The sequence below is a fragment of the Molothrus ater genome, chromosome 1 (genome assembly GCF_012460135.2).
Source record: "Molothrus ater isolate BHLD 08-10-18 breed brown headed cowbird chromosome 1, BPBGC_Mater_1.1, whole genome shotgun sequence".
In the NCBI taxonomy this organism is placed as follows: Eukaryota; Metazoa; Chordata; class Aves; order Passeriformes; family Icteridae; genus Molothrus; species Molothrus ater.
Genome location: NC_050478.2, coordinates 3,902,698 through 3,910,964, shown reverse-complemented (window position 1 = coordinate 3,910,964; position 8,267 = coordinate 3,902,698).

Below are 8,267 nucleotides of genomic sequence, written 5' to 3'. Positions count from 1 at the left end.
CCTTGTTCAATAATTTTGTTATCAGGTTTATAGGTTTGGATTAAAAAAAACCCCACAAACTCAATACACTCCCTTGCTCATGATTTCCTGAACTTCCTGATCTGTCATGCCCTAAAGTTTGCCATGAACTGCCCTCATTGTGCCTTTTCCTCTGTTTTTTTCTATTCTTGTCTTAGAGCAGGAATTGAGAAGCTGGTGGAAAATGATCAGTGTAGTGCTAATATTGGCCCAGTTTTTGTAGCATTTCTAGAAAAATTTTACCTCTTTCTCACCTTTTCCTTTACGCTTTATTTTCAAGGTCATGAGAAGGACCATTATCAATTAGAGCTGATCCCTGCATTTAATCTCTTCTCCCTTCAGCTTGTGCTCAGTTCCCTGCATTGAAGGGTGTATCCTTGCTCCTAGACAAAACCCTGGAGGGACCATTTAATAATTCATTTTTCCTTTGCCATTGAAAGCAAACAGAACAATGTTTCCTGGAAGCATGGGAGCCAAACAGAAACTCTTGACTAAAAGTGGCTGTTAAGTGCAATTGCTGGAAACAGTCATAGTTTTTCTTTTTTTTTTTTCCTCCCTGAGAAGTAAATGGAGCACTTGCAGGTATCCATCTGTCCAAAAGAGAGATGTGATTGTAAAAACAACAAGCTGCAACACACACTGTATTTCCTTTGGGGATCTCCAACTTTTTCTTGTTTCGCCATTTCACATTATTGCTTAATCAAGAAGAACCTGGCATGAAATAAAGGGGAGAGAGAGAAATGATGGGCCTGCCTGATGCTATATCCTATCAGTGCTGTGTGGGAAGAGTGTTACTGTGTTCTCTGTCTTGGAGCCAGATCTGATTTACTCAAAATTATTTAACATTGTTCAAGGAGTGGAAGAGGAACTAAATGATATTCCTATCTGGCTTAACAGTGGTTTGTGTTGTCATGGCAATGTGAAATGGTTTTTTTTGATACTAGGGAGAGGCAGTTCACGCTTTCATGTGGGCTGTAAGAGACCTGACCTCAGCTCTGTCAAGACTTGAGCCAGGCAAGGGAGTGAATCTCAGACACCTATTCCAACCTGTGAAAAAAGACCTGTGATGTGCCAATTTTACACATATTCCTTGCTAATCCATGTAATTTGATTTCTGTTAATCTTCAAAGTGTGCCTCAATGAGCCTTTCTTTGTAAACATTATCAATAAAGGATCCCTGATCAGACAGGCTGTGATTTATTTGCCACAGGTAGGTATTTTGTCCCTAGGACACTTTTTTTTCCATTTGTGTCATTTCTGAGGCTGCCAGATTTACATCATTTTTAATTAACCTTTGCCTAGAGAATGCACAGAAAATGCTTTATGACTCTAGGTTCACATTTCCATTTCCATGGCTTGTAGGGAAAAGACTGAAAGGAATGGGAGAGTTGTACTTCACTATCAAAAAAAAAAAAAAAAGAAAACACCTCAAGAATACTCAAGAATTTTCAAAATTTGCCATTAGAAGCTTGGATGAAGCCACCTTGGAATAGGAGGGTGTACTGGTTTTGCTAGACCCACCAGAGGGGTAGATCTTAGTTGTTTTATTAGAAGTCATATCATACTACTTGCTCTTCGCTCTAGCAGACAAGAACTTGATAATTTTATTTACTAATATGAACATATCCTGAAGTAATGTATCTTGGTGACATTTTAGGAGGGTGTCATTCTCAGTTGTCACCTCTCTCTGCCCAGTATGTGCACAGAAATGAGCTTTTCCAAAACTGAACTCCAACAAGGTTGTCCTCCTGTTATGAGCAGTCTGGGAGTGGCTGCTGTTGGAGAACTTGGAGAAATGACTGATTTCTGTCTCCTGCTCAAGCTTTGGCAGGAAAACGAGGCTGTGAATCTGCTCAGAATTTGAACTTTTGGCTTTGAGGGGCCCTAAAGACAACCTGGACCCTGTGTGAACGCTTTGGTGATTTGGGCACTTGAGATTCACATGTTTGAGTTGTGTTGCTGTCCTCACTCAAGTACTTTGGCTTGTCACATGAGGACTCCTCACATGGATTTCAAGCACTTCATGCTTCTATTGCATCTGACCTTTTGTCAAAGCGTCCAGAGTGGTTAATTATTGTGCTGTGGTTTCCAGTGCATGAACAATAGCCTCTTTCTTTCCCTAAAGGATTGTTTGTCCGATTAACTGCCTTTGTCTGATATTGTTAAAAAGCCTTGACTTTGACTCCTTGATACATAATAGCTCTTTCCTGAACCCATTCAAACTTTGAATTCATTGTTAAATTTTAATAATGGCCTCAGAAAAACTGTAGGGTTTCACCACTATGCATTTATTCCAAATATAAACCAGCATAAATGATCTAAATTGTGCCCAGTCTTATGAACTTTGCTTAGTAAAGTCACTTGGATGATTTGCATGAATAAAGAAAATGGAATAGAAATGGAAGAGCTGCAAAGTCTGCAGATTTAATTAATTGGCAATGTATGGGATTTAGTGGTAGCTGAGGTATGGAAACCAGTGGGATCCCACACTGTGCCAGGCTGGATCCTCAGACCAGCATCTGACTCCCTTGTGACTCAATAAAAAGTGGGTGTAGCTGTATAAAACTGTCCATGGAGTCTTACATATGGAAAAAACACAGATGCGGCCCAGAGTTATGTAAAATTACTGATGAGTCTGTGTGGAACACACATCTCCAACTCTTGTTAGCCCAGTGAAGATATAAAACAATTCTTCTGTGAGTTTTGATGGAAATGCAGGTGGCAGCTGATATTAAGTTCATAGACATGATTTGAACAGCAGTTTTTATTGTTTCTTTAAAGGTTTTGGATTTTTTTTTTTAATTATAGCTTTTTTTATTTGGGAGGGAAACATTATCTCTTCATACAGCATTCTGTCAATGTTTTGAAGCAGATTATTATTTTTAATAATGTTAGGACACTGCATAATTCTGTTATTCCAGGGAAGATGTATTTTGACTTGCAAGCCAAGACTTGTAAATTTAGAGGTTGGCAAGGCAGGACTTCACTTGTGAGCTGATTTTCTAAAGGCCCAATAAAGTCACTGCAAGTCTACTGAATTCACTTAGTGAAACATGAAAATTCTTCAAATGATAAAATTAGGTTTAACTGGATAACTGAAAACTTCCCTGACAATATTGATGGGATCCTGATAGACTCTAATAGAAACCTGTCTCCCTTGTATATGCCTGTACAGATTTATATAATCAGGACACCAAGACAGGATCTGTAGTTATGAAGAGAATATTTTTTAAAACCACAAAAAATCCAACAAAAATAAAAGGATTTGCAATATTTGACATGGATCTTTACACTCCAGTTTTTACCTTATAGCTAAGTTTGACAACTAAAAGGCAAATATATAAATTATCAAAAATAAAATGTATTTCCTTGACAGAATGACAAGCACTGGAGAAGACTTTAAATGTAGTCTTGTCTGGTGAGAAAGAAGGATTTTATATTCAACTGTGTCAACTGCCTCTCAATCACATCTAGATATAGACAGGAATTATTTGCCAGTCCTGAAATAGAAATCCAGCAGAACACTAAGATTTTAGTACACAGTTGTCTGATTAATCCATGCCTCAGGCTGGTGGAGGCAGTTTGGCTGCTCTGCAGAGATTTTCAGGATCTCAGTCTTCCATGAGACCTGGGACAGAACTGGGGGCATTCCCTGGGGATACCTGGGGCCAACATCTGCTCTAATGGAGATGGAAGTAGGAAGGACAGGCTATGGGGTCCCAGGCTGTAGGAGAAACCTTGAATTTAGATATATAAAACAATGTTTCTAACAGGAGGGTAAGTGAAATGTCTTTGTATAAAAATTTCTCTGTCCATGTCTGTGACCTCCAGCAGCCACCTAAAGCCAAGAAATCTCTGGCAGTGACATAAAAGTTCCATTTTCCCATATCCAAATCCAGCTGGTAGTTCACTCAGCTGTTCCACCTTCTGCCTGATGGTTACATGTGGAAGCCTGAAGCCTCCCAACCCCTCTGGAGCTGAGATTTCAGCTGAGATTGCACCCAGAGGGGGCAACGAGGCTGGAGAGGGGCTGGGAACACAAACCCTGTGAGGAAGCCCTGAGGGAGCTGGGAGTGCTCAGCCTGGAGCAAAGGAGACTCAGGGCTGCCCTCATCACTCTCTGCAGCTCCTGAAAGGTGCCTGTGCTCAGCTGGCCCTGGGCTCTTTCTGCAGCAGCACTGACACAACCAGAGCACACAGCCTCGAGCTGCACCAGGGGAAATACAGGTTGGATAGCAGGGAAAAGCTTTTCACAGAAAGAGTGATAAAGTTCTGGAATGGCTGCCAGGGGAGGTGGTGGAGTCCCCATGCCTGGGTGTGTTTAACAAAGCCTGGATGTGGCACTGGGGGCCAGGGTTTGGTTGAGCTGTTGGGGCTGGGCTGGACTCGATGATTTTAAGGTCTCTTCCAACCTGGTCATTCTGGGAGTTCTGGGAATTTTCCCAGGAATGGATGCTCCCTTAGACACCCTCATTTGTACAAAGTCAGCCCTGGTGCCTTTCCTGCTGCACTTCAATCCCTCAGGATCCCTGGGATGCAAACAGGGGCCTTGCTGCTCTGTGCACTTCTGTTTAAGGCAATCCCAGAGGAGTGGTGACTAAGGAAAACCGTCTGCAACCTGGAGTTTTAAAAATAGAAGCAGATGGCTGGAGCTCTGCAACCAGCTGGGCTGCACTTTGTAAAAGCTCGTGAGCGATTTTAAGGTCAGGCCTGCACTGTGGGAACAAACAGCCCCTGTTGTGTTTGAACTGGAGACTGAAAAATGAGCCACAGCAGGAGCTGCTCTCTGATTCTTTTCAGAGCCTTTCAGGAAGGTTGTCCTGCTTTGTTCCTTCAGCCAAGCAGACTGGAGATGGGACAGGGCTGGCTGTGCTACAGAGAACATCCCTTGTCAGAATGCTGAATTCTTTTTCCATTTCTCCCTTTCCTTTATCTTTGATTTCATATATTCTTCATTAACTTTTAACCTGACATGGTTTGTTTCTCCTCTTCTTCACACTGGAATATGTCATTGGGCCAGCCTCGATTTTAAAATCATAGAATGTTTGGGTTGAGAAGGAGCTTAAAGGTCATTTCATTCCAACCCACTGCCATGGGCTGGGACACATTTTGCTGAACCAGATTGCTCAGATGCCAATTCCACCTGGCCTTGAACAGTTTTAGGGTTGAGGGAGGCATCCACAAACTCTCTGGTCTTGGTATCTTTCTTTGCTTAGCACCTGTCCCTGATGATGATGATGATGATACCTCAAGTTTTAGCTTTTATATTTTCAGATTCTGTGCTGCTTCAGTGTAGTGTGTAGTTCTGAGCTTCATATTAGGGGGTGGTGAGTGATCACAGAGCAGGGAGACAAAACAATTCCTGCTCCAGCTGGGCACCAAGGACAAATGATCCAAATCTCAGCCCAAGAGCACAAACACCGTGGGCTGGAGAGAGAAAAACAAGCAGGGTGGGACTGCAGGGGCTAAAGCTGGAATGGGACAATGAACTGCAAGATGCAAATGGAGCATAACTGATCCAAGGCAGAGACTCTGGGAGCGCTGGTGCATTTTGGGGCCATTTTGGTTCATCTTGGGTGCAGCCCTGGCTGGGCTCTTGTGCTGCCCAAGGTGCATCCATGGAGGCCTTTTAATAAATCCTGCTTTATTCTTTAGCTCTGTCCAGCCTCTGTTCTAGGGCAGCCTTCTCAAGGCATCAATGATGATGATGATGATGATGTATTTCACACCTTTGTCACTGCCTTAAAAGGAATTTATTCTCTCAGTTCTGCAGCATCTTCCCTCATTGGCTTTCAGAGCAGATGTTCTTCACCCAGCAGCACACCAGGCAAGCAGCACTGGGCTGCTCAGCTCCCACCCTTCTCACAGGGTTTCTGGCACATCCATGTATTCAGGTCATCCATTTTTTGGAGTAGGTAAAATTAGGAGTCTTTTTTTCATTTTCCCTGCCAAAATATCCAGTAGCATTCCCACTGAACAGCTTTGACTTGGACTGTTAATGATGGACCATTTATTTTGTTTTTATTCTCTTTGTCTTGAATTCCTTTATATTTTTTTTGTCCACAGAAGAAAGACACTTTTCTTAAATATATCAGGTTTGAAAAAGATGCCCTAAAACATTTTATAGACCTGGATTTCCTCCTTAATTTGTGTCTAGAGCATTTCTGTAAAATGCTGTAGAAGTTGCTGTCTCTATTTTCAGCTGGCTGAAAATATCTGGATGTCCTGCTTGATTTCTTGCCTTTACCCAAACATCTCATTAGAATTTGAAATGACAATAAATATTAGGCTAATAAACAAATAGGGGCATAGCACAAGCTGAACTACCTGAAGGCAAAGCTTGCATTTCTTCCAGTGAGCAGCAAACCTTCAATGACATCCCAGTGGTGAAGGACATGTGTCATCCTTCAGTGATGGAGTTCTGAAGAATATTTGTGTCGAACAAGAAAACCACATCCCTGAGATGTCAGGACAGGACTTGAGGCCTCTTGCAGAGAGATATCAGTGCAATCTGAGCAGCAGAAAGGCAGAAATCATATGGTGGGTACAGTATCCAGCCTGTGTTTGCTGCCATTATGTCACCGAGGAACACACCTCCTCCCCTGAGCTAAGGGAGAGACAGGAAATCTAAAACCAGCATTTATTCCAGCAAATGTAATCTTCAAGAGTTTTCTCCATGGATTAAGTCATTTCAAGGCTTTGTCAGACAGTTTAAAACAATCTGAAGGGTGGCCAAAAGAAATGACGGCTGCTAGACTGGGCTGCAGCTGGGACTGAAAGGTTGACAATGGCTGAGGGGGGAGAGGGAAGTGCTGCTGCCCACGCAGATAAGTCACTGGATGGAAAGGCTTTGCCAAGCCAAGGCCTGCTGCAGTGGAAAGCACATTGTCTTCAGGGTTCTGAGCTGTGTCAGAGCCCTCCTGCACCACCAAGGGAGTTAGTACCTTGAGTTCTATCAGTTTCTCTGGGTCTGGATTGAAGGCACTTGAGACAGTAGTTCATGTTTGGACTCAGGTGTTTATTATTTCTTATCAGTAAAACAGTCTCACAACCATGAGTTTGGCAGCTTTTCATTAGAAGGCACAAAATGCCAACAATCTCTTGTTCCAAGGTCTTTTCAGACTAAACTATCCAATTAAGAACTGACACCTGGATTATTTTCCCTTTTAACCCAATAACTGATCCCTGGAAGCCCGCAATGGGGACTTTTCTGTCCAATTACAAACCATCAGCCAGACACATCAAGAAGGAGGAAGAAGGTAAAGAAGAACAACCTGCCTCCACCCTAAAACCTCCATCTTGCTTCATATTTATTTCTATATTCTAAAACCCCAAACTCTTAAGTTTCCCACCCTGTGATATTACACACTTCTAACCAGCTACACACCCACAATCCCAGTACTATCAATCAATTTTGGAAGCCTTCTCCACATCCTCAGGTCAAATGCAGTGTCCTCTTGGGGGTCTGTGCATTTAAGAACAGAAAGTTTAAAATTCTCAGCATCCAGGATTCTAACAAATTCCTTTGGATGCTTCTCGCCCAGTGTCCTTTTTACTGGCTGGGAAAGAGGGATGAGCAGAACACACTCTGATTTAGTGAGAGAAAGGCCCTTTGAAGACAATCAGAACACAGCCTGAAGATACTGGGAGGGGATATGACCAGTGCAGCTTGCCAAGGGAAACCTCCATGATTTTGGCCTCAGTGCATTGGATGCAGAGAGGTTTCTCCCAGCAGTTGTCTCTCTCATGTCCAACTCTTACCAATGACAAAAGCCAATTCTCAACCTCCCAGTGTGACAGAGACACTTTGGGGATGGAGATTTCCCTGCTCTCTCTACCAGGGCTGGCTCCAATGAGGTGCACAGACCATTTGACAGCTTGACAAATGTTTTTCAGCACCATCCAAGTGCACTTCTTGGTCAGGCCCCTCTCTCTTCGTCACAAAGTGGCTCTGTGTTGTCCCTTTGGCAGCCAGAGACAGGGCTTGTTACTAGCCAGTCTGAAGGACTCTGCTCTTTAAAGAAAAACAAAAATAGATCCTTCACACCGGCAGAATAAGGAGACAGGGAGACCCAAGTAACTTGCCAGGAAGTTCACATGGGTGGGATGTCCAATGTGTTTTCTCCATCCCTACTAACAAAGATTTGGGTGCCTGCCTTTCATAAATATAGCCAGCAATGAAAGGAACTGGGAAAGGAAGAGGTACCACCAGGGATGTGCTCCAATTAAAGGAAAAAATAGTGATTTCT